General features: G+C 40.6%; 1 protein-coding gene and 1 pseudogene across 6 annotated transcripts in view; both read right to left on the reverse strand.

Moving 5' to 3' along the window:
• Positions 1 to 1,141, reverse strand: part of EVI5 (ecotropic viral integration site 5) — a 219,898-nt gene extending 218,757 nt beyond the window's left edge. Inside the window, exon 1 of one of the 6 annotated variants that reach the window (XM_036998074.2) lies at positions 639 to 1,136. The gene's annotated coding sequence lies outside the window, so the exon portion shown is untranslated. Of the gene's footprint in view, positions 1 to 638 lie in introns of all 6 variants that reach the window. The other 5 variants (XM_036998073.2, XM_036998077.2, XM_036998079.2 and 2 more) reach the window with 5 other exon arrangements.
• The window catches only part of LOC140848596 (uncharacterized), a 29,406-nt pseudogene continuing 4,274 nt past the window's right edge, over positions 817 to 25,948 (reverse strand).

Raw genomic sequence — 25,948 nt, forward strand, 5'->3', positions numbered from 1 at the left:
TAACTCTTCGGTGAAATGATGCCAACTGAGTTGATCTAAGACGCCGAAGAGACAGAACGAAAAGACACAAAGAAATCACATCAACTCTATAGCAAATACCACCACCACAATCCAACCTACCGGAAATTCTGCGGTTAATTTGAGGCTTGCCCCGCTAGTCATAAGGTGATTCACTGGCGGCTACAAACGCTCCCCAAGTGCATCCTAAGGAGTCACCTAGCACACTTGGCTGCCCCATCACCTGCCTAGAGACACGGCCTTGCCCAGAATCCCGGAGGCTAAATAAAGACGCCAACTTTGCAAGAAAGGGGCGCGGGCGGTCCTGCCCCTTCAGGTCGCCCAGAGAGGAGACGTCGGGCCTTGAGGGCAAGGAGAAGGGTCAATATGGCCCTCAGGATGTCCGAGGAAGTGCTCCCGAAGCCGCCGCGTCCCTCCTCTTCTCTAGGACTCACTGGAAGCCACCTGGCGAGTTTCTTCCCCAGCACCCGGAGGGTCCCGGGCCACGGCTGCGGTAGGGCGCGTAGGCCCGGCTCGCGCCGCAACTTTGGCGGCAGCCCCTTCTTGCCGCGCCTCGGCGCCGCCGTGCGCCCCATGGAACTCGGGCTCACGGCCCGCCCGCCCGGCGCGGCGCCCCTCACCTTGGAAACGTTGGGCGGACTCCGCCGTAAACATCAACTTCCCATCCAGCCGGCAGCCTCGCCGCCGCGTCTCGGCTCCTCTCCAGCGCCGCGCTCCCAGAGCCCAAGGCCGCCTCTGGTCTGGACCCACACCTCGGGGCCCGCCGCTTCGTTCACTAACTGACCCCCGCCAGTCCGCTCACCAGTCCTGGTCCGGCCGGGCCGCGTCAGGAGAGCCCAAGGCGCAGGCGCAGCAGGGCCTTAAAGAGACCCGGCCGCCGCTACCGCATAATGGGTTTGAGCTGGTTAGGGGCCGGGCCGGCCGGCCGAGGAGAGGAGAAGCCGAAAGGATTGGACCGCGGGAAACGGGGGCGGGGAAATCCCGCTCCCTCCTCTGCCTCCCTTTCAAAGCAGTAGCCCTCCGCCCTACAAATTGCTGACTTCTCAGTGTCGCGACCCGCCTCTTGCATGTAAGAGCAACACAAGACACACCCACTCGGGAGCCCGGGGCCACCCCGCGCCCAGCCTGCGGGCCTCGCGCTGCCGCACCACCCTCGCGCGGTTCTCCCCGGCCGTGGACCTGCGCTGCATACGCGCGGGCTTCCAAAGGCCGGCCGAACTCCGCCGGAAGGTGACCTGGGCCACTCTCGGAAACAGTAATTAATGTGTAAATGCACTGGTGATTTCAGATCATTCTACCACCGGTCGTCTCGGCGAACCGGGTTCAGGCAGAGGCCGGAAGGGGGCAGAACACGGGCATAAATACATGAGGTCTAGCCGGCAGCCATCCTGTATCAACGAAGAAATTCTTAGAAGGAAAGTACTTAGTCTGGGACAGGAAGAACCTACTGATTCCTGATCCCAGGAAAAGCAGGCAAGAAAAATAATAAAGACAATATAAATTGCTTTCATTATACATTTAGAAGTTTACGTCTGACAAAATGACAGTAATCATCAGCACAAAAAACTCCAAAATTCCTTGCCTAGAAGTTAGATATCTCTGGTTATTTGCTTACCTAAGATTATACTCTACAGAAAGAGTTCCTCTGTAATAAGCATTCCGGGGGGGGGAAAAAACTCATTTTTTTTACAGGATTAGGAAATACCAAAAAATAGGAAGTAAAGCCAGCTCTCCAGCCAGCTAAAAACTTTGAAAACTTGAAAATTTTACAAGGCAAAATTTTGCATAGTTTTAGGTCTTGTTATTAGTTAAAGTCAATTTCAATAAATTTCATTGCAACTAAATCCATCTTGAGGTGACTCCTAGGAATTTAGCCAAAGAAAACAACTTCAGATTCAAAAAGACATATGCACTCCTATGTTTATCACAGCACTATTTACAGTAGCCAAGATATGGAAGCAACCTAAGTGTCCATCAGTAGATGAATGGATAAAGAAGAGGTGGTATACACAATGGAATACTATTCAGCCATAAGGAAGAAACAAAGCCTACCATTTGCATCAACAGGGATGGAGCTGGAGGATATTATGCTCAGTGAAATAAGCCAGGCAGAGAAAGACAAGTGCCAAATGATTTCCCTCATTTGTGGAGTATAACAACAAAGCAAAACTGAAGGAACAAAATAGTAGCAGACTCACAGACTCCAAAAAGGGACTAGTGGTTACCAAAGCGGAGGGGTTGGGGAAGGCGGGTGGGGAGGGAGGCAGAAGGGGATTGTGGGGTATCATGATTGGTGCACATGGTGTGTGTGGGGTCACGGGGAAGACAGTGTAGCTCAGAGAAGACAAATAGGGACTCCGTGGCATCTTACCACACTGATGGACAGTGACTGCAATGGGGTTGGGGGGGGGACTCGATAACAAGGGTGAATGTAATAATCACATTGTTTTTCTTGTAAAACCTTCATAGGAGTGTGTATCAATGATACCTTAATAAAAATAAATAAATAAATTACACAAAATAAAATTGTACCTACTGTTATGGCATCTTCATAAAAAGAAAAATACAGTATTTTTAACATGATAGGAATAACAAAGTCTCAGTTAAAAAATGAAGATTATACCAAATAAAAATTATATTTTGAAATTTTAAAAAAGGTGACATCCTGACAATCTGCCTTTCCTTTCTATATTCCACTTATCAGCAAATCCTGTCAATTTTACCTCCGAAATTTTCCTTCATCAGTCCTGTTCTTTCTCATCCCATCAACCACCCTAATCAAAGCTACCTTTGCCTGGGGGAGGAGGACCTAGAGGGCTACTAACCTAGTCTTCTAATTGGTTAACCTACATGCCCTCTAGCCCCTCTCTAATTCTTCACACAAAAAGCCATGAGATCCTTCCGAGGTGATTTACTTCCCAGGTAAATCACTTCGATAGCTTCTGATTCTCTTAGACAAAACCTCTTAGCTAAACCAAGTTCTGCAGGGTCAGGTTGGACTCACCTCTCCACATCTTCTCACTACTCATTCCATATCCCATCCTGCCACACTGTCTCTGTTCCAGCCACATTGATGTCTACCAATTCCCCAAAGCTTCCTCCCTCCACAGAGTTTTTGCATATGTTTTGCTCAGTGGATGAAAGGGCTCATCCTTCTGACCCCAGCCCTAGTCCCTTCTTCTGAGGAATATCTTCAGACCTCCCTACCTTGGTCCTTTCTTATCATGCTGCACTGAAACCATAATTATATGATTATTCTGGTGCATTTTTGTTTCACCCTTATAAACTTTTACATCTATAAGGCCATGAACATGGCTTTCTTTGGCTCATGGTTGTATTTCCATATTTGTTCAATACATATTTGTTTAGTCAATGAATCATAGAATTCTAGAACTTAAAGTAGATGTGGCTTAAAGGTTACCTAAATCATAGAAAAAAAATGTCACAATCTGACCTTTGGAATCAGAGTCTAAAAGAACTCCAGTTATTTTTAAACTGATATTATACTGTTTTAGCTGGTCTGTCACAAGGTTCTCTGGATAATCTTTAAAACTGAGTTTTCAAAGCACCTTGTATAAATCCCTGAGTTAATAATGATAGCTAAGGGATGGGCCCACATGAAACTAATAACACTGGTTGCTTTAAGGGAGGGAGATTGGATGGTGGGGAATGGTTGGGAAAGAGACTTTTGATGGCCTGTCCTTTTATACATTTTCGGTTTCAAACATGTGACTATATTACCTATTCAAAAATAAATGACACAAAAGAATGCATACTATATGATTCTATTTATTTGAAATTCTGGAAAAGGCTAAACTAATCTGTAGTGGAAAACTAATCTAATCAATGTTACTGTCTCTCACTGTTATGCTGTACCACTGGGACGGTACATGAGAGAAACTTCTGGGTGATAAAAATGTTCTATAGTTTCTTAGAGGTGTGAGTTACACAGGTGTATTCATTACATCAAAAATATACAGTTAACACTTCAATTAATGTAAATTTTACCTTAAAAACTGTATAAAAATAAATTATGAGTTTAAAAATAAGCTAGCACATGGTTGAGCACTCTGTATATGAGGATAGACTAAGGGCTATAAAAACATTTCTTTTAATCTGAATAGTGTCTTTATGAGGGAGGCAGATACTATTACAAGCCCCTTGCAATGAGAACATTGAGACTTAATTTTCTCTCAGACAAGAGGCATTTGCCCCTATTTATACAACTGGAAAATGGTGGAGCAGGACTTGAACCCATTCAGTCTAACACCAGAAGTGGTTTATGCATATTACTTACCCACTAGATCAAGAGCTTTGCAATGATTCAGATCATATTTTATCTTAGTTTTCTCAAGTAGCCCCAGTACTCTGCATAGGGGCTGTTCAATGTATTCTGAATGAATGATAAATAACAATCTTGGTATTGATTTTATTGAGACAGATTATATGTTTTAATTTGTATAAATTATATACACACACACATATATTTGAAATAATCAGCACTGCTGTGTCAAGTGCCTGAGAAGTGTTATCTCAAATGAGGTCATTGGCCTAAGGAGAGAAGTTTGTGCCATTAGTTCTGACCCTCTCTCAGTATCCTTGGTTTACCTCTTTCCTTCACTCACCCTGAGCACATCAATTTATTTGTTGAAAGAATTTACACTTTAACTTTTCACTGAAATAACTAAATCAAACCAGAGAAATAGCTAATTCTTACCTCTCATGAGTGCTTTGAGCACTTGCGTAAGTGAAACCCCACTGTGTGAATTCCACACCAACACCCTCTGCTCCATCTGTATGCCGCTCTGCTGTTCACACTCTGGAACTGCAAACTAGAGGACAAGACAGAGGAAGCAAGGGTGCAGAGAGCAGTGGCACCCTCCTCAAAGACAGTCTAATGTGAGACAAACTTAAGTAACAATTCAAAACTTTCTGTGTTGTAATGCTGTACCCCCTTAGCATTGATATATGTCACGGTCTGGGAGGGAAACAAAGGGAGGATCTGAGCTCTGTCTCCTCTAAACCTGGCAAGGGTTCAATCTGAGAACACAGTGCTTTCAACTGACAAAGGTGTTTTATAAATCATCTATACACAAGTCTCATTGCTTACAGAAAGGAAAAGTGAGCAGCAAAAACTACCCAAGGTACAGAAGAGGAGCTCACAGTGGAGTCAAACCCTCTGGTTAACAACATCCCAACCCCCCTCTAGGCAGCTAGCATTTGGTGCTTCCTTGGCAACCCTGGGCATCTCAGTTTCATTCTAGGATGGTGCTGCTCACTAGCCACATGTGACTATTTATACTTAAACTTAACTTATAATTGCAGTTTCTCAGTCATACTCACACATTTCAAGAGTTCAATAATAGCCACATGTGGCTATTGGCTACTCTCTTGGACAGCACAGATATAGAACATTTCCATCCATCAGAAAGTTGTCTTGGCAGTGCTATTCTAGAAAAAGGCGAAACAACACCCTATTGCGATTCCCAACTAATGTTCAAAAGTTTTTTGCTTTGGAAAAGTGAAGGCTCACAATGAAACAGTGAAAGCCTGTTTTACCTGGCTCATTGCTTTCCACAACACGTATCCAAAAGGCACTCATGCACAGATGTGGTGGCCTTTCCATGTATGGCGGTTATAAGAATGGCTTTACCTCCACCACTTTCCATTTTTTGCAAGACACATAATCACAGGAAAGAACATTAAAAAGCACACGAGTCTATTGCCATGTCTTGGCACTTGTGCACAGAGAGAAACCAGATCTGCCAAAGTTGTGGTTAAAAAGCCAGCTCTCTGGCTATGGAGTCTGGCCACAGTCTATTTCCATATGTAATACTAGACATTCACACTCTCAATCCAACAACACCTTTTGAAATTGCGCCACCAAAATGGGTCAACAAAAGTGCCAATTTCCACCCACCCACCAAAAGAAGTCCATTCTTTTCTTTACTTTCTGAAATGTCTGTTTGAGAGCAAGATAAAATTTAATGCAACTAGAATAGTAATTCCATTTGAACTATCCAATTATCTGGGAATTAGTAACCTCTATATTGATGCAAGTGACTAGACTGTGACCTAAAATTTCAAGTGTGCTCGCCAAAAGTGTACTTAACTTCTTCCATTTCCAATATTCTCATCCATAAACTAGAGCTAATAATATCTACTTAAGCACTGACATGGCAATAAAATAAAATAATATATGCAATGTACATAATAAGCATTCAGCAAATAGTTGCTATTGTAACTGCTGTGTCCAAAGCTACCAAGCACCTATGTGCAAAATAAAAGGGTAGGTTTTTAAAAAGACTGAAGTAGAAAGATCCTGACTCTACCACCTGCTAATTTGCTGGCCTTTAACCTCTGTAAGTTTCAGTTTGTTCATCAGGCAAATAAGGATAAGAGTTGCCAATGATAGATGCATTGTGCGATGTGTTACTTCATGTGAAAATGATCTAATAACAGTAAAATCAAGAACAAATATTAGCTAATGTTAATTAGCACTCTGCTCCCACCTCCACCAAAAAGGATGAGGAAACTATGTTAGGAAGGTGTTGCTTTATAGCAAAATTATTTTAGCTTTTATCATGAACTGTGCTCCTAAACACAACTGGGAAGCAACCACTGCTGAAGTCATCACTAAAAGTCCACACAACCATCAACTTTGCCACCAAATAGAATTTGTGAACAAATGCTATGTAACCAGCCTTTTTCTTCATGTGAGAAATTTGAAGACAGACACATCAGGTCTCCCCTGAGAATGTACATTCAAAAAAGATAATCAGGAGCCAGTTACACAAGGAGAGAAACAGTATTGAATTACAAAAAGTCAGTTATTAAAATACCTTTTTTACAGGTGTAGAATTAAACCTAATGCTTCACAAATTCTTGTTCATCACTCACATGACCACAATATGATCAGATAGCATTCTTAAAATAAAACTGAAGAAATGTTAACAAGCTGTTACTGTGTTTTAAAGATTAAGCAAAGAATATAAACCTGAACTCAATAACAAAATATTTCCTGTTTCAGTCATTACATTTTTATAAGTTTTAATATAAAATCAAACACTGTTGGGAACAGCGCCGGAGGACAAAGAATATCCCGCGTTTCTCCCTGCGAGACCTGGGGGCGGGTGCCTGAGACCGGTGCCTGAGGACGGAGGAGGTCGCGCGTTTTTCCCCTTTTTTTTTTTCTCTTTTTGGCAAGCGCTTTTTGGAAGCCTTGAAGGGACGGGGACCCCAGTGCTAGGGAGGCACGGTGGCGGGACTGGTGAGCGGGTGGCTGGGACCGGCGCCTGAGGACAAAGAATATCCCCCGTTTTTCCCTGCGGGACCGGTGGGCGGGTGCCTGAGACCGGCACTTGAGGACAGAGGAAATCGCGCGTTTTTCCCCTTTTTTTTTTCTCTTTTCTGCGAGTGCTTTTTGGAAGCCTAAAAGGGACAGGGACCCCGGTGCTAGGGAGGCAGGGCGGCGGGACTGGTGAGCGGGTGCCTGGGACCGGCACCTGAGGACAAAGAATATCCCGGATTTTTCCCTGTGGGACCGGTGGGTGGGTGCCTGAGACCAGCACCTGAGGACGGAAGAAATCGCGCGTTTTTCCCCTTTTTTTTCTCTCTTTTTGCCAAGTGCTTTTTGGAAGCCTTGAAGGGACAGGGACCCCGGTGCTAGGGAGGCAGGGCGGCAGGACTGGTGAGCGGGTGCGTGGGACCAGTGCCTGAGGACAAAGAATATTGAGCGTTCCTTCCCTGCGGGACCGGTGGGTGGGTGCTTTTTGGAAGCCTTGAAAGGACAGGGACCCTGGTGCTAGGGAGACAGGGCAGCAGGACCAGTGCGCGGGTGCCTGGGACCGGCACCTGAGGAAAAAAAAAAAAATCGCGTGTTTTTTCTTTTTTTTTTCCTTTCTGTTCCCTCTCTCATTGTTGCTGTTGTTGTTTTGGTTTGGAGAGTGCTTTTTGGAAATCTTAAAGGGGCAGGACAGGTCACTTAGACCAGAAGCAGGGAATCTGGGGATCTCTGGGCACTCTAACCCCCTGGGCAGCAGGGAGCACAGAGGCCCCTTACGGAGATAAATAGTCTCCTGGCTGCTCCCCCTCTAACGGGGCTCCACCATTTTGGAGGAACAGCCCCAGCCAGGCCAAGCCCACAGCAACAGTGGAGATAAACCCCAAAGCAACTGGGCAGGAAGCAGAAGCCCTGTCTGCGCACAGCTGCCCAGCACAAGCCACTAGAGGTCGCTATTCTCCCAGGAAAAGGCTACAAACCAACAAGAAGGGAAGCTCTTCCAGCGGTCACTTGTACCAGCTCTGCAGACTATCTCTATCACCATGAAAAGGCAAAACTACAGGCAGACAAAGATCACAGAGACAACACCTGAGAAGGAGACAGACCTAACTAGTCCTCCTGAAAAAGAATTCAAAATAAAAATCATGAACATGCTGACAGAGATGCAGAAAAAAATGCAAGAGCAATGGGATGAGATGCAGAGAAAAATGCAAGAGCAGTGGGATGAGATGCAGAGAAAAATGCAAGAGCAGTGGGATGAAGTCCGGAAGGAGATCAAAGATGTCAGGAAAGAGATCACAGAAGTGAAACAATCCCTGGAAGGATTTATAAGCAGAATGGATAAGATGCAAGAGGCCATTGAAGGAATAGAAGCCAGAGAACAGGAACGTATAGAAGCTGACATAGAGAGAGATAAAAAGATCTCCAGGAATGAAACAACACTAAGAGAAATATGTGACCAATACAAAAGGAAAAACATTCGTATTATAGGGATACCAGAAGAGGAAGAAAGAGGAAAAGGGATAGAAAGGGTCTTTGAAGAAATAATTGCTGAAAACTTCCCCAAACTGGGGGAGGAAATAATCGAACAGACCATGGAATTATACAGAACCCCCAACAGAAAGGATCCAAGGAGGACAACACCAAGACACATAATAATTAAAATGGCAAGGATCAAGGACAAGGAAAGAGTTTTAAAGGCAGCTAGAGAGAAAAAGGTCACCTATAAAGGAAAACCAATCAGGCTAACATCAGACTTCTCAACAGAAACCCTACAGGCCAGAAGAGAATGGCATGATATACTTAATGCAATGAAACAGAAGGGCCTTGAACCAAGGATACTGTATCCAGCACGACTATCATTTAAATATGATGGTGGGATCAAACAATTCCCAGACAAGCAAAAGCTGAGGGAATTTGCTTCCCACAAACCACCTCTACAGGGCATCCTACAGGGACTGCTCTAGATGGGAGCACCCCTAAAAAGAGCACAGAACAAAACACACAACATATGAAGAAGGGATGAGGAGGAATAAGAAGGGAGAGAAGAAAAGACTCTCCAGACAGTGTATATAACAGCTCAATAAGCGAGCTAAGTTAGGCAGTAAGATACTAAAGAAGCTAACCTTGAACCTTTGGTAACCACGAATCTAAAGCCTGCAATGGCAATAAGTACATATCTTTCAATAGTCACCCTAAATGTAAATGGACTTAATGCACCAATCAAAAGACATAGAGTAATAGAATGGATAAAAAAGCAAGACCCATCTATATGCTGCTTACAAGAAACTCACCTTAAACCCAAAGATAAGCATAGACTAAAAGTCAAGGGATGGAAAAACATATTTCAGGCAAACAACAGTGAGAAGAAAGCAGGGGTTGCAGTACTAATATCAGACAAAATAGACTTCAAAACAAAGAAAGTAACAAGAGATAAAGAAGGCCACTACATAATGATAAAGGGCTTAGTCCAACAAGAGGATATAACCATTCTAAATATATATGCACCCAATACAGGAGCACCAGCATATGTGAAGCAAATACTAACAGAACTAAAGAGGGAAATAGACTGCAATGCATTCATTGTAGGAGACTTCAACACACCACTCACCCCAAAGGATAGATCCACCGGGCAGAAAATAAGTAAAGACACACAGGCACTGAACAACACACTAGAACAGATGGACCTAATAGACATCTATAGAACTTTACATCCAAAAGCAACAGGATATACATTCTTCTCAAGTGCACATGGAACATTCTCTAGAATAGACCACATACTAGCTCACAAAAAGAGCCTCAGTAAATTCCACAATATTGAAATTCTACCAACCAATTTTTCAGACCACAAAGGTATGAAAGTAGAAATAAATTCTACAAAGAAAACAAAAAGGCTCACAAACACATGGAGGCTTAACAACATGCTACTAAATAATCAATGGATCAATGAACAAATCAAAATAGAGATCAAGGAATATATAGAAACAAATGACAACAACAACACTAAGCCCCAACTTCTGTGGGATGCAGCGAAAGCAGTCTTAAGAGGAAAGTATATAGCAATCCAGGCACACTTGAAGAAGGAAGAACAATCCCAAATGAATAGTCTAACATCACAATTATTAAAACTGGAAAAAGAAGAACAAATGAGGCCTAAAGTCAGCAGAAGGAGGGACATAATAAAGATCAGAGAAGAAATAAACAAAATTGAGAAGAATAAAACAATAGCAAAAATCAACGAAACCAAGAGCTGGTTCTTTGAGAAAATAAACAAAATAGATAAGCCTCTAGCCCAACTTATTAAGAGAAAAAGAGAGTCAACACAAATCAACATAATCAGAAATGAGAATGGAAAAATCATGACAGACTCCACAGAAATACAAAGAATTATTAAAGACTACTATGAAAACCTATATGCCAACAAGCTGGAAAACCTAGAAGAAATGGACAACTTCCTAGAAAAATACAACCTCCCAAGACTGACCAAGGAAGAAACACAAAAGTTAAACAAACCAATTACAAGCAAAGAAATTGAAACAGTAATCAAAAAACTACCCAAGAACAAAACCCCGGGGCCGGACGGATTTACCTCGGAATTTTATCAGACACACAGAGAAGACATAATACCCATTCTCCTTAAAGTGTTCCACAAAATAGAAGAAGAGGGAATACTCCCAAACTCATTCTATGAAGCCAACATCACCCTAATACCAAAACCAGGCAAAGACCCCACCAAAAAAGAAAATTACAGACCAATATCCCTGATGAACGTAGATGCAAAAATACTCAATAAAATATTAGCAAACAGAATTCAACAGTATATCAAAAGGATCATACACCATGACCAAGTGGGGTTCATCCCAGGGATGCAAGGATGGTACAACATTCGAAAATCCATCAACATCATCCACCACATCAACAAAAAGAAAGACAAAAACCACATGATCATCTCCATAGATGCTGAAAAAGCATTTGACAAAATTCAACATCCATTCATGATAAAAACTCTCAGCAAAATGGGAATAGAGGGCAAGTACCTCAACATAATAAAGGCCATATATTATAAACCCACAGCCAGCATTATACTGAACAGCGAGAAGCTGAAAGCATTTCCACTGAGATCGGGAACCAGACAGGGATGCCCACTCTCCCCACTGTTATTTAACATAGTACTGGAGGTCCTAGCCACGGCAATCAGACAAAACAAAGAAATACAAGGAATCCAGATTGGTAAAGAAGAAGTTAAACTGTCACTATTTGCAGATGATATGATACTGTACATAAAAAACCCTAAAGACTCCACTCCAAAACTACTAGAACTGATATCGGAATACAGCAAAGTTGCAGGATACAAAATCAACACACAGAAATCTGTAGCTTTCCTATACACTAACAACGAATCAATAGAAAGAGAAATCAGGAAAACAATTCCATTCACCATTGCATCAAAAAGAATAAAATACCTAGGAATAAACCTAACCAAGGAAGTGAAAGACTTATACTCTGAAAACTACAAGTCACTCTTAAGAGAAATTAAAGGGGACACTAATAAATGGAAACTCATCCCATGCTCATGGCTAGGAAGAATTAATATCGTCAAAATGGCCATCCTGCCGAAAGCAATATACAAATTTGATGCAATCCCTCTCAAATTACCAGCAACATTCTTCAATGAATTGGAACAAATAATTCAAAAATTCATATGGAAACACCAAAGACCCCGAATAGCCAAAGCAATCCTGAAAAAGAAGAATAAAGTAGGGGGGATCTCACTCCCCAACTTCAAGCTCTACTACAAAGCCATAGTAATCAAGACAATTTGGTACTGGCACAAGAACAGAGCCACAGACCAGTGGAACAGATTAGAGACCCCAGAAATTAACCCAAACATATATGGTCAATTAATATTTGATAAAGGAGCCATGGACATACAATGGCAAAATGACAGTCTCTTCAACAGATGGTGCTGGCAAAACTGGACAGCTACATGTAGGAGAATGAAACTGGACCATTGTCTAACCCCATATACAAAGGTAAACTCAAAATGGATCAAAGACCTGAATGTAAGTCACGAAACCATTAAACTCTTGGAAAAAAACATAGGCAAAAACCTCTTAGACATAAACATGAGTGATCTCTTCTTGAACATATCTCCCCGGGCAAGGAAAACAACAGCAAAAATGAGCAAGTGGGACTACATTAAGCTGAAAAGCTTCTGTACAGCGAAAGACACCATCAATAGAACAAAAAGGAACCCTACAGTATGGGAGAATATATTTGAAAATGACAGATCTGATAAAGGCTTGACGTCCAGAATATATAAAGAGCTCACACGCCTCAACAAACAAAAAACAAATAACCCAATTAAAAAATGGGCAGAGGAACTGAACAGACAGTTCTCCAAAAAAGAAATACAGATGGCCAAGAGACACATGAAAAGATGCTCCACATCGCTAATTATCAGAGAAATGCAAATTAAAACTACAATGAGGTATCACCTCACACCAGTAAGGATAGCTGCCATCCAAAAGACAAACAACAACAAATGTTGGCGAGGCTGTGGAGAAAGGGGAACCCTCCTACACTGCTGGTGGGAATGTAAATTAGTTCAACCATTGTGGAAAGCAGTATGGAGGTGCATCAAAATGCTCAAAACAGACCTACCATTTGACCCAGGAATTCCACTCCTAGGAATTTACCCTAAGAACGCAGCAATCAAGTTTGAGAAAGACAGATGCACTCCTATGTTTATCGCAGCACTATTTACAATAGCCAAGAATTGGAAGCAACCTAAATGTCCATCTGTAGATGAATGGATAAAGAAGATGTGGTACATATACACAATGGAATACTACTCAGCCATAAGAAGTGGAAAAATCCAACCATTTGCAGCAACATGGATGGAGCTGGAGAGTATTATGCTCAGTGAAATAAGCCAAGCGGAGAAAGAGAAATACCAAATGATTTCACTCATCTGAGGAGTATAGGAACAAAGGAAAAACTGAAGGAACAAAACAGCAGCAGAATTACAGAACCCAAAAATGGACTAACAGGTACCAAAGGGAAAGGAACTGGGGAGGATGGGTGGGCAGGGAGGGATAAGGGGGGGGAAGAAGAAGGGGGGTATTAAGATTAGCATGCATGGGGGGGAGGGAGAAAGGGTAGGGTGGGCTGCACAACACAGAGAGGACAAGTAGTGACTCTACAACATTTTGCTAAGCTGATGGACAGTAACCGTAATGTGGTTGTTAGGGGGGACCTGATATAGGGGAGAGCATAGTAAACATAGTATTCTTCAGGTAAGTGTAGATTAAAAATTTAAAAAAAAAAAAAAGAAAGAAAGAAAGAAAAGGGGGATTACTCCTTAACAGGATAAAACTATTGGTAAATCAAAGATCAACGCATGCTTTAAATATCCTTAATGTTGATCACTTAAAGGGTGTCAGATGATCAGCTATGGAGGTACTCTTTTCTGATAATATTCCTTTCTCTTAATTAAAAAAAAAAAAAAAAAGCAGTTACTGTGTGCTGACCTCCAATGAGTTCTGCACAGTGGTATAGAGGGCATGTCAAAGTGTGGGCAAAGGGTCTGTTTGTTTCTACGCAGAAGATCAAGGCCTAGCTTGGATACCCAGAAAATGAACTAAGATACGATATGAGGAGGAGCTTCCGGCATCAGCACTCTCTGGAGGACTCGTGCCGGGGGATGATCATCAAAAAGCCTCCACAGGGATCCGGACGATGCTGCGGTTGTGGCTGCATCCAGCCCACCGTCTCCTGGACTTGCCATGAGAAGGAGGAGGGAGATGTCTAGGCTGGCATGTGCATACAGTGAGACAACGAATTTGACTGGATCTGTACTGTTGGAACTCAACCAGGAGTTGGGAGGGGTGCAAGTTGTAGCACCCCAAAATCTCATGACTATAGACTATCTATGGTTAAAAGAACATATGGGATGTGAACAGATCCCAGAAATGGGCTGCTTTAATTTGTCTGATGGTTCAAGTACAGTTGGAAAATATCCATCATATCATAGATAAATTTTCACAAATGCCTAGGGTGCCTAAATGGTTTTCTTGGCTTCACTGGAGATGGCTGGTGATTATAGATTTGCTTTGTTTATGTCACCGTATTCCTATTATGTCAATATGTGTGTGCAAATTAGTTAGTAGTTTAAAACCTATACATACTTAAGGTACTATACAAGAAGATATGTCAAAGAAATAATCAATCCTCCCAAGTTTCCTTCATATGCTACATCTATAGCTTTTCTTCTTCCTTCCTAATTACAAACTTTAAATAGAATTCGTGCCTCATATCGAATTTACCGAGTATCATAATTCCTCCAGGTGGTAAAGATACCTCGAGACAAGTGCTGGGCATAGAAGCCACAGGGCATAAATCTGCAAAGAAGTAAAAAGCTAACCTTTGCAAACAATATGGCTTCTCTCTCACTTACCAACTTTACATTTCCCTGTATGGCCCCGGAAGATGACTGGTTAGCCAGAGACGGGTAAGATTCCTCAAGGGAGGAACAACCTAAGACAGGCACAGTCGCAGGGGGGCCATCAGGTGAGAATTTGGGGATCAACAGAGGTGAGGCTCAGAACCTCACCACCCCTGCTTTGAGAGAAATCTTCTGCATCCGTGGATGTCTTGCTGCCCTTGTCTAGCCTGGATTAATACTTAGTCCATAGGCACACACCTGATCATCTGATCATCTACATTTGCCTTCTTACAGCACAAAACTATGTTTTCTACCTTTATCTTGCATCTACCTACCACTTCAGCATTTTATTAAAAATAAAAATAATAATAATAATAGGAGAAATGTGGGATCAACATATAAATCAAGTACAAAAATCAAATGAATATTCATATTTGACCTGATGGTTTATAGGTCATATTGCATGATCAAAACCGAAAGTTTCTGTGATGACTGCCCTTGTACTGTTCACCATGTAAGAATTTATTCACTCTGTAAGAATTCGTTCACCATGTAAGAACTTGTTCGTTATGCTTCAGAAGATTGGAGACTGACGAGAATTAGGCTTGAGATGGATTAATGATTGTACATTGAGCATTGACCCCCCTATACTGAATTTTATTGTTGTTAACAACCATTTGATCAATAAATATGAGAGATGCCCTCTCAAAAAAAAAAAAAAAAAAAAAAAAAAAAAAAAAAAAAAAAAAAAAAAAAAAAAAAAAAAAAAAAAAAAAAAAAATCAAACACTGTTGTAGGCTTTACCTGTTTCCCATTAGGGTTTCTAAAGGCAGCAGTCATTTTAGTGGTAACCATGATAAGCAGAGAAGACAGGGAGACTGGGGATTTGAATTGAATTTATAGCTGACTCATAGGGAGTGTTTACAACGACATTGCCACTAGGATCCACCCATTTAACACCCTTTCAGTTCCACCCTATACAGTTGTTAGGTAATACTTCAGGGGAAGCTGGGAATGTGGAGGACTAGGAATGTAGTAACCAAAGCATTTGGTCTTATGAGTGCTAACTGATTTTTTCTTCCACCTTCCCTTCTTTTCTCCCTCGTTTCTTTTCTTTCCTCCCATTTCCTTTCTTGCTTCAATGAGTAGATTTGTTTCAGAATAATTGTCTATTAATTATCACTGTGATTTGGGTGCTGACTGAGGCACTGGCCAGAAGCTTCCATATTTTAGGTGGTTTCAGCTCTTGGAATTTGACACTAGACAAAATTAATAATTTGTAAAATTTACCTTTTTGGTTTTTTTTTTACTCTTTTGCTGAGTAAAATATTTTGGAATACTATAGGTTATTGCGTTCTATTAATGGGTATTGGATTTGTGTTATTTGGGACTATTAATTGAGAGTTTACTATGAAATACAAAAGCAAGTGATATACCATGTGAAAGATATCTAAATAGAGATAGTACATTCTCCATTACTCGACTGTTCTCTTCAAAGAGATCTCTATAATAGATTACTTTTTAAAAAATTGCTTCTCTAACAATGATAGATTTTTTTAGAGGTATTACAATGGAAGCACTTTTCATCTGTCATCTCACTTAATCTTCACTATAACCGTATTATTATCCTCATTTACAAGTGTACCCCAAGTAAGTCAGTACGAATGCTTCATTTATTTACTTATTCATTTATTCATTCACAAACACATTAAAGACTTAGAGTTGTGTCAGGTACATTCCTAAGAGGAAAGACAATAACTAGAATTCTCCTCCTGCAGTATGTTAGCAATAATGCTATGTGCTTCCACATGAGGCAGCCATTGTTAGGCCCATTTAAAAACTAGACCAAGATGAAGCTATAGCTGGTCTAAAGTCACAATGACAGCAAAAGGAAAAGCAAAAATGCAAGCATCAGTTACTCTTCACCACAAAGCCTGTGTTGTTCAGAGTTACAAAAATGTAGCACCTGTGTTCAGATTCTAGTGTAAGAACATATAGTCTGGTGTAGAAGACAGACAATGTGAACAAAAATATAGACAATAATGATATATTCTATTACATGGAGAAAAAAACGCCGTGGGAACATACAGAATAGAGAGGGAGTTGTGCTATTTTTTTCTGTCCACACCCCCTTCCATGTTCTTCTATATCCTGGCTATACTCAGAAGCAAAATGACATGCAGAGCATCCTGTAGATATCAGAATCCCTGGTTCCAGTCAACTCTGCCTTTCCTAGGCCTCTGTTGTTCTGATCTTTTGTTAATACTGTGACCTCACCAATAACCTTCAAGTGACTTATTCATTCATCAGATTTTTTAACATATACATATATATATACACACACATATATATATACACACACATATATATATATACTACATACATATAATACTTATTATAGGATGTTATTATACAGTCACTGTGGATAGACCCACGTTGCAGCCATCCTCTAATCTGGCCTCCAGTGATCTTTGCTGTCTGTTCTTCATGCCCTTCCTTATACAATCTCTCCTACATTGAGTGAGGACTGTCTGTGTGACCAATAAAATAAGGCAAAAGTGACAAGAGCATAATATCTGAGACTAGGTCATTAGGACATTGTAGTTTTCACCCTGTTCTCTTAGATTACATGTTTCAGGGGAAGCCAGATGCCATGTGTGAGGACCTCTATGAAGAAAAATCTAAGGCCTCCCATCAGCATCCTGAACCAACTTGACAGCATGTCAGTGAGCCACCTTGGAAGTACATCCTTCAGCCCCAGTTGAGTCTTCAGATGATTGCAGTCCTGGCCCACATCTGACTGAATTTCATGACAAACCCCAAGCCAGGACCACTAAGTAAGCTGTTCCCAAATTCCCAACACATAGAAACTATAAGGGATAATAAATGTTTATTTTTGTTTTAAGGCACTAAATTTTGTGGGGTTTTTCTTATCATAAATAGCAATAGCAATAGATAATTAACGTAACACATCAGTGACAAAAACAGACATAAATTCTGCCTAATGGAGCTTAAATTCTAGTGGGAGATACATACTATAGTAAAAAATGTAGTAAGAAAAGTGAATATCCACATGCAAAAGGATAAAGTTGGATTCGCCTTACGCCACATACAAAAACTAATTCAAAATGGATAGATTTAAACTTAAAATCTGAAATGATAAAACTCTTATGTGAAATGATAAAATAACATAGAAGAAAATCTTTATTATATTGGCTTTGGCAGTGATTTCTTAAATATGACACCAAAAACACTAACAACAAAAGAAAAAATACATAAATTGGACTTCATCAAAATTAAAAATGTTTGTGCATCAAAGGACACTATCAAAATAGTTAGAGATAAGGGATGGAATGGGAGAAAATATTTTCAAATCATATACCTGATAAAAGATTAAAGAACTGCAACAACTCAGCAACAAAATAAGCCAATTTATAAATGAGCAAAGGACTTGACTAGTCATTTCTCCAAAAAGATACGCATGAGAACATAAAGGATGCACAATATTATTAGTCATTAGGGAAATGCAAAGCAAAACTGCAGTGAAACACCACCTCACACCCACTATGATAGCTATTATGAAAAAACAAAAAATTAACAAATGTTGGCAAGGATGTGGAGAAACTGGAACTCTTGTGCATTGCTTAGTGGGAATGTAAATTGATGCACACACTGTGGAAAACAGTTGGCAGTTTCTCAAAAAGTTAAGCATGCAATTACCATGTGATCCTGCCATTCTATTCCAAGCTACTTAAAGGAATTCAAAACAGAAGCTCAGATACACCAATCTTAGCAGTACTATTTCCAATGGCTGAAGGGGGAAACAATCCAAGCATCCACCTACAAGTGAATGGATAAGCAAAACACAGTACAGCTATACAATGGAATATAATTCAGCCATAAAAGGAATGAAGCTCTGACACTTGGTACAACATGCATGAATCTTGAGAATATTATGCTAAGTGAAATAGGCCAGACACAAAAGAACAAATATTGTATGATTCCACTTGTGTGAGGTATCTAGAATAGTTGTACTCAGAGACAGAAAGTAGTATGGAGGCTAGTAGGGTCAGAAGTAATGAGAACTTATTGCTAAATGAGAACAAAGTTTCTGGTTAGAGTGATGAAAGGGTTTTGGTGATCATGGTATCTCCCCTGCCAGGTAAGTATGAATGAAAGGGTTTTGGAACTAGATAGTGGTGATAGTTATACAATATTGTGAATGTACTTTCACTGAATTATACACTTAAAACTGGTTAAAATGGTAATCATCCTCCTAGGAATTTGGATCATCTTGGAAGAGAAGAAGAAATAGATAATGAAAAGAGAGAATCTTGATTTGACTTAGATGAAATAATATTTTGGACACATAAATAACAAAAACGTGTGTGTGTGTATATATATATTGAGAGACACATATATACATACACACATGTATGAGATAGTGTATGTGTATAGAGAAAACTGAAACAGGGAAGGAGAAAGGAAGTGTAGAAAAGGATTATTACAATCTTAAATAGGATAGTCAGGGAAGACTTCACAAAGAAGGTGGTGAGAGAGCATCTGCAAAGAGAATCCAGGCAGAGAGATAAGCAAGCATAAGGACTTCAAGGCAGGAATATGCCTTGGAACAGTAAGGAGGCTAGTGGTGTGATTAGAATGGTATGAGCAAGATAGGAAGTGCTGGAATCAAAGAGAAAACAGAACCAGATGGCACAGGGGCCCTGTGGGCTAACTTCAAGGACTTTGGTTTTACTCTAAGTGGGATGGACAAACAGTGTGACATGATCTGACTAATGTTTTGTATTTATAGCATCAACTGGCTGTTGTATGGTGAATTGACTCTAGGGAAGGGTAAAAAGAGGGAGACCAGTCAGAAACTACGGAGAGATGACACCTGCATGGACTAGAGGGGAAGAGCAAGTGGGTGAGAAATGATCAAATGCAGATATATTTTCAGCCAACATGATTTGTCTTCAGACTGACTATCAGATGAAAGAGAGAGAAATCGAAGATGACTTCAAGATTTGGGGGCTGGGCAACCAGGATGGAGTTGTCATATACTAAGACAGGGAAGGCAGAAGAAGGAGTAGGTGGAGACGTGATGGGGAACTAGTTAGAGCAGGGTTTCTGTCATATGCACTCAGAGTGCCGATTCATACTGAGTTAGACAGAGAAGTTGTCACAAAGAATATGATATTTGAGGCAGAGCTTAGTGAACAAGAATTCCTTTCTTTCTGTTAGGGATGAAGAATGTGTAGGTGTATTTAGTCAATGCTTATTGAACTCATTCTCTTTGGAATTTCACCTATTGGGCTGTCCTCTGTCTGTGCATATCACTGTACATGTTATATCATTGGATTTTTGCTAGGCTACGCTGCAGAAACAAAAGGCCCCAAATCCTGGCAGCTTATGCCAGCAAAGATTTATTTTACACTAATATTCCTCTCCATCACAGGTTGACTGTAGTTCTGATCTATACCAGCTTCATTTTATCTTTTAGATGATGACATGCAACACTTGGAAAATTGTTGAATATGACATCACTGTGTTCATTCATTCATCAACCAATATTTATTCAACACCTGTTTCATGCCAGGCAAGGATAAGCACTGGAATACAGTAGTGAACAAAATAGACAAAATCCCTTATCTCCTGAAGCATACATATATTGAAAGTGAGAGGTGAACACATACAAAATAATAATAATAATAAATATTGTATTCACAAAAAAGCTGTAAAAACTTTAATTATCCCATTTAAAATAGAACAATATAAACATTTTTAGAACTAAAATCTATTCAACTTGTAAATTTACCTTTCTTGTTGATTGTTGCACAGAAATCCCTAATAGGGACTTTCCCACCCTAACATTACTAATTCTATAATAATTGGGAAAGGGTTGAAAAGAACATTTATCTTTGTAATTCAGTGTAAATTCTGGGACAACAGAGTTTACTAGTCCTGAATCCTGACCTGTACTCATTTCAGCATTTAAAATTAAAGTTTCATGTAGACCTGAAACTATGGTATAGAATTCTATCATCTCCGTCATATCAGCCTTTTAAAGGGCTTAACTCCCAATTATGTATGGACCATAAAGTGTTCCTGATAATTAAGTATAGTTACGTAAAATTACGTATAAAATGCAGAACTATAGTTTTGTGAGGTTCAAATAAAATCTAACTAAATCTCATTAGCATCCAGCAATAATTCTGAAAAACACTATAGAATTCACTTAAGCATTTTGCATGAATGACCATCATGTCTGACATCACTACTTATATGTAGCAAGAAACTGTCAATCATTTATAAACTATCATGTATGACTCCATCAGCTCTATTTATTTTTTTAATGTAACTATTTCTTATAGACTGTTATCTTAGATCTTCCCAAATCTATACCACAAGAAAAACTCCTAAGCTTTCCAAAACTGAAAATATAGTAGTAAAACAGAAGAATACCAAAGAAAATAACTCCACAGCCCAGAGAGAAAAGAATGACAATTAGATGGACAGCAGATATAAGAGCAACAGGAAAAGGAAAAAGAAAAAACAGAAAATGGAAATATATAGAATATAATAAATATAAGTGGTTTGAACTAGTTTAAGATGGATTGAATTTAAAAAAAAAGAAATAAAATCCAAGTATAAACTATTTACAAGAGACATACCTAAAGCATAAGAACATGAAGGTTTAAAGTAAAGTGATACACACATCATCAATGTCAATGTTTTGCAAAGATGGTACCATTGGGAGAAACTGGACAAAACATAGAAAAGATTTCTCAAAATTATTTCTTATACCTTCATGTGAATATACAATCATCTCAATAAATTTCAAGTAGAAAAAGATAAATCAGACAAATATTAACTAAAAGATAACAGTGGTAAAAAGTCTCAAACTTTAATGTGCACCAGAATCACCTGGAGAGTTTGTTAAAACAATCTGGGTCCCACGCCAAGAGTTTCTGATTCCTAAGTCAAGGGTGGTACCCAAGAATTTGCATTTCTAACAAGTTCCCAGGTAGTACTGATGCTGCTGGTAGGAAGACCACACTTTGAGAGACTCTGGTTTGAAGTAATGAACTTCTAAGTACTACCACCCATTTTGGCAATCCTATTTAAGTTATCTTTACAACTTTTTGTGAAGTAATAAGAGGAATGAGAGTATTAAGAGCAAATTCTGACAGCAAATTATCTCACCTGTAAATACATATTTTTAAAAGATTTAAAGTAACTAACAACCTTGATTTATTACATAAAGATAGAAACCTGTATCCAATAATATGAGAATACTCATTCATTTAAAGCACACATGGAACATTTGTAAAAACAGACCACTTTTTAGACAAAACACATGTCTCAACAAATTTCAAATAATAGGTGTTATATGAAATAGGTATTATATTTTCTCTGACCAAAATGCAATTGAATTATAAATCAACAACAAAAAATTCATCTATCTTTCTATCTTCAAGATAAAAAGACAGAGGAATAAATTTTAATTCATAGAAGTTTCAATATTTGAAAATAAACTTCTAAATAACTATTGTTTTCCAGTAATAACTCTGCACTATAGAAGTGTATGAACAGCTAGCCATCTGTGCCAGAGGTGTACTGAATTGCAGAGTAAAATGTACTTTCTACTTGGGTTGCAGTGAAAAAAAGCATGAAAACTACTGATCTAGAAAATCTCTTACATATGTGTCTTAGGAGCCAGCTTCAAAATAGCATTGTTGTTAGTAATAGAAAAAAGTGAAACAAATTAATATACATTGACAGGTGAGTACATATGGTATATTAACACAATGGGATGTTATATAACAGTGAAACTGTGTAAGCTATAGGTCCACACAACAACATGCATGAACCTTAGAAAGCAACTTGCTGAAAGTGTCATTAGACATGATACTATTTTTAGGAAGTTCTAACAAAACTAAATAATATGTTGTTTAAGAAAATATACATACCCAAAAAAACAATTAAAATAGATATAAAAATGATAATAACAGAACTGTTGCGGAATGGATTAAAGACAGTGGTGTGAGAGGTGAGATAGAGGCTTCCTCCTAGAACCACATACAATATGAAAATATAATAAATACAACTAATTCTGAGAAAGCAACAGGAAATAGGACTGCGCCACACTGCATGCACCTGGAGAAAAGAGCAGACCTCACGGAGCAGGGTAACGTACCCAAGCTGTGGCCCAGCGGGACCCAAGCTATTCCCTCAGGTCAGGACGGGAGGAAGAGAAATGGAGTGGGGAGGGAGTAGAGGCCTGGGACTGATGGATACCTAACTCCGGAGATCTGCTCTGGGAGGACAAAACTACATTTCATGGTGCATTCATGATACTCTCGTGATTACAGGGTTGGAAAGCTAATACAGGCAGAATTCCTGGATAGACTGAGATTCCAGCCGCTTGTGGAAAGCAGGGATCCATATCCGGCTGCTCTGGGACAAAAGCTTATACCTGTGTGCTTGGTCTACTGGTTCAGGCAGTGGGGACAAGCATAGCAGCCGGGAAGCAGGCGTTATGCCCGAATCGCGGGGAGTCCCAAGAACCACAGGAGGACTCAGATAGCATGTAAAAACAAAGAGCCTTTATTAAAGCAGAACAAGCTCAAACTTGGACACCCAACCAGCCCGACGCAGCAGGACTTGGTTCGGGAACCCCTGTGAACGTTACGACAGGATTTTTATGCATTCAAGAGGGGCAGTTAGGGGTTTCCTCTCAGGCAGAACTGGGATTGGTTGACCTTTAACTTGTTCTAAGCTGATTGGATTGTTAAGGTAAGTTCTCTTTTTCTGTTTTTGTAATGCTCCTAGGGCCCTTTCCTCCCGGAGCCTGATTGGTTGAAGTGGGACATGGTTTTTCTCAGTAGCTGATTCTTGGTACAGTTAATGGGGTAAGAGTATAGTCATGGGGTAAGGGTACAGTCATGGGGTAAGGGTACAGTCATGGGGTAAGAGTTCAGTCATGGGGTAAGAGGATTTTAACTTCTCTAAGATGGAGTCTCTTTGATCAATCTTAAATTTTGCTTGGTTCTCTCATTCCCCCCTGTCTTTTAGGATCCGGAAAGTCTAATCATGGGCTTGCTAGAGAAGTGTACTGGGGTGGCTCTTGATGGTCTAGGAGCTGGTACTGTGTTCTGAGTACCATGAGTTGAATGTTGTCTACGCGGGTTTTTACAAGGGAGGTGAACTTAGGATACATGGTCCAAAGGTGAGGAGTAGAAATAGGATAAGCAGGGGCCCTGCTGCTGCTGAGATGAGAGTAGTGAGCCATGGGGACTAATTGAAAAGATTTTCATAATAGTTGGTAGGCTTGTTCTGCATTTTTAACATTCTCTTTCTAAGTTGGGCTATGGATTTTTTGATGATTCTTGAATGGTAAACAAAAAAACAACACTCTTCACCCAGCGCTGCACATAACCCACCTTGCTGCAGGAATAATACGGCAAGGCCTCTTCTATTCTGCAGGGCTACTCCAGTTAAGGAAGTGAGAGATTCTTCTAGCTTGGTCATAGAGGATTCTATGTCTTTTAAATCAGCTTCTATGGTTAGTCTTAGGTCTTTATAATTTTGGTCTTGGAGGATTAAGGCTGAAGTACCCATGCCTGTGGCACCTAGGAGTCTAAACCCTAGGAGCATGGCCCCTGCTGCTGCCCGTTTAGTTCTAGAGGGATGTGGGGAAGTGGCTAGTTCTACTTGCAGACTATTACAGTACTTGACTTTGGGGAAAAGCTGCACCATCACATAGAACTCAGGTTTTGCATTGAGGACCGTCCCGTGGACACATGGGGTGAGTCCTGAACTACATGCCCACTATCCTGATGATGCATTAAGGTAACTGTTATTAGAGGCTGTTAGGGTTACATTGCACAGAGGAGGGGGAACTCTAGAATCAGGTGCGGTAAATTTTACACATGTTCCTGACCCGGATACTTGGGACAGGGTTATTTTTCATGGCTTGCCCCAAGAGCAAAGACTCGATGCCACATTAGAGGCATTTCCTAAGATGGCTAGTCCTTCATAAAAAGGTGGCTGTGCATCTAAACATAGCCAGCAGTCAGTGGTCAGCTCAGGACGGGACTTATTTAAAACTTGAAAGGTACCAACAACGAGATTCCACAAGTGGTTGTTGTCGGAGGGGTCATCTGGGGCCGGAAAAATTGGGGTGAATGGGTTTGCAGTAATGGCACTGGAGGTCAGAGTGGATTTTTTCTTCGGAGGTGTGGGTTTTAGGTCAGGTGTCCTGAGTACAGGGTTAGGTCTTACGGGTACAGAGGGAGAGGGGATTCGTTGGACTTGAATGGTAAACAAAATGCCTTCATCATAGCCATGGATGTATAGACATAAGCCCCAAGTTTTTCCAGGTCTCTAACTTATCTCAGACTGTTCTTTTCCTTGGGAGGTTAGGGTAATGCTAATGGGCTGGCATTTTCTATTTGATTTACAGGCAGAGTAATCGGTTGCCCAATTTCCAGTTGAACCAACTCTGAATACCTGGATTAAATCATCTTTACCGTTTTGTCCTAACCATGGAGCACTAGTTTCAAAATCCCAACTGCCACAAAAGAAATCTCGGGGCTCTCCACAGTTTTTTTCTTTTTGTGGGTCTCTCTCATCCCTGGGCATACATAAATCTTGGACTGCCTAAGGCAGGTCTTTAAGCAGTGCTGATGACAACCAACCTGCCTGCTAGCAGCACCACAGTAATCATATGCTGGATGCCCACCGTTGATGTCTATGTCCCAGCTGTCTCCTGCTAGGTCACAAAGGTCTACCTGGAACGAGGGCCACTTGGTTTTTTCTGGGCCTTCAAGCACCTGGGTGGTGATGACTCTGCCAGATTCTGGGTCTGAGATTTTCCATTCTGTCCTCACTGGGGCGTGTGAGTTGCTCTCTCTGGCTTTGATGGCTATTGACAGAAGAAATAAAGTTAGGCTCTGCATAACTTAAGTTTTAGAGGGTTGCTCTGAGGCAGGACTCTCCACTGGCTGTCAGCAGTGTCATGTGAGTCAAGGTGAGCGGCTAACTTGACGTGAGAGTGATGGACCCACGGGCCTATCCCATCAACTTTAAGTGCAGATGGAGTAGTCAGGATCACCGTGTAAGGTCCCTTCCAGCGTGGTTCTCAGATTTTCTTCTGGTGCCTGTGGACGAGGACGAGGTCCCTGGGCTGGAATTTA

Source organism: Manis javanica, chromosome 4 (genome assembly GCF_040802235.1).
Source record: "Manis javanica isolate MJ-LG chromosome 4, MJ_LKY, whole genome shotgun sequence".
NCBI classification, from domain to species: Eukaryota; Metazoa; Chordata; class Mammalia; order Pholidota; family Manidae; genus Manis; species Manis javanica.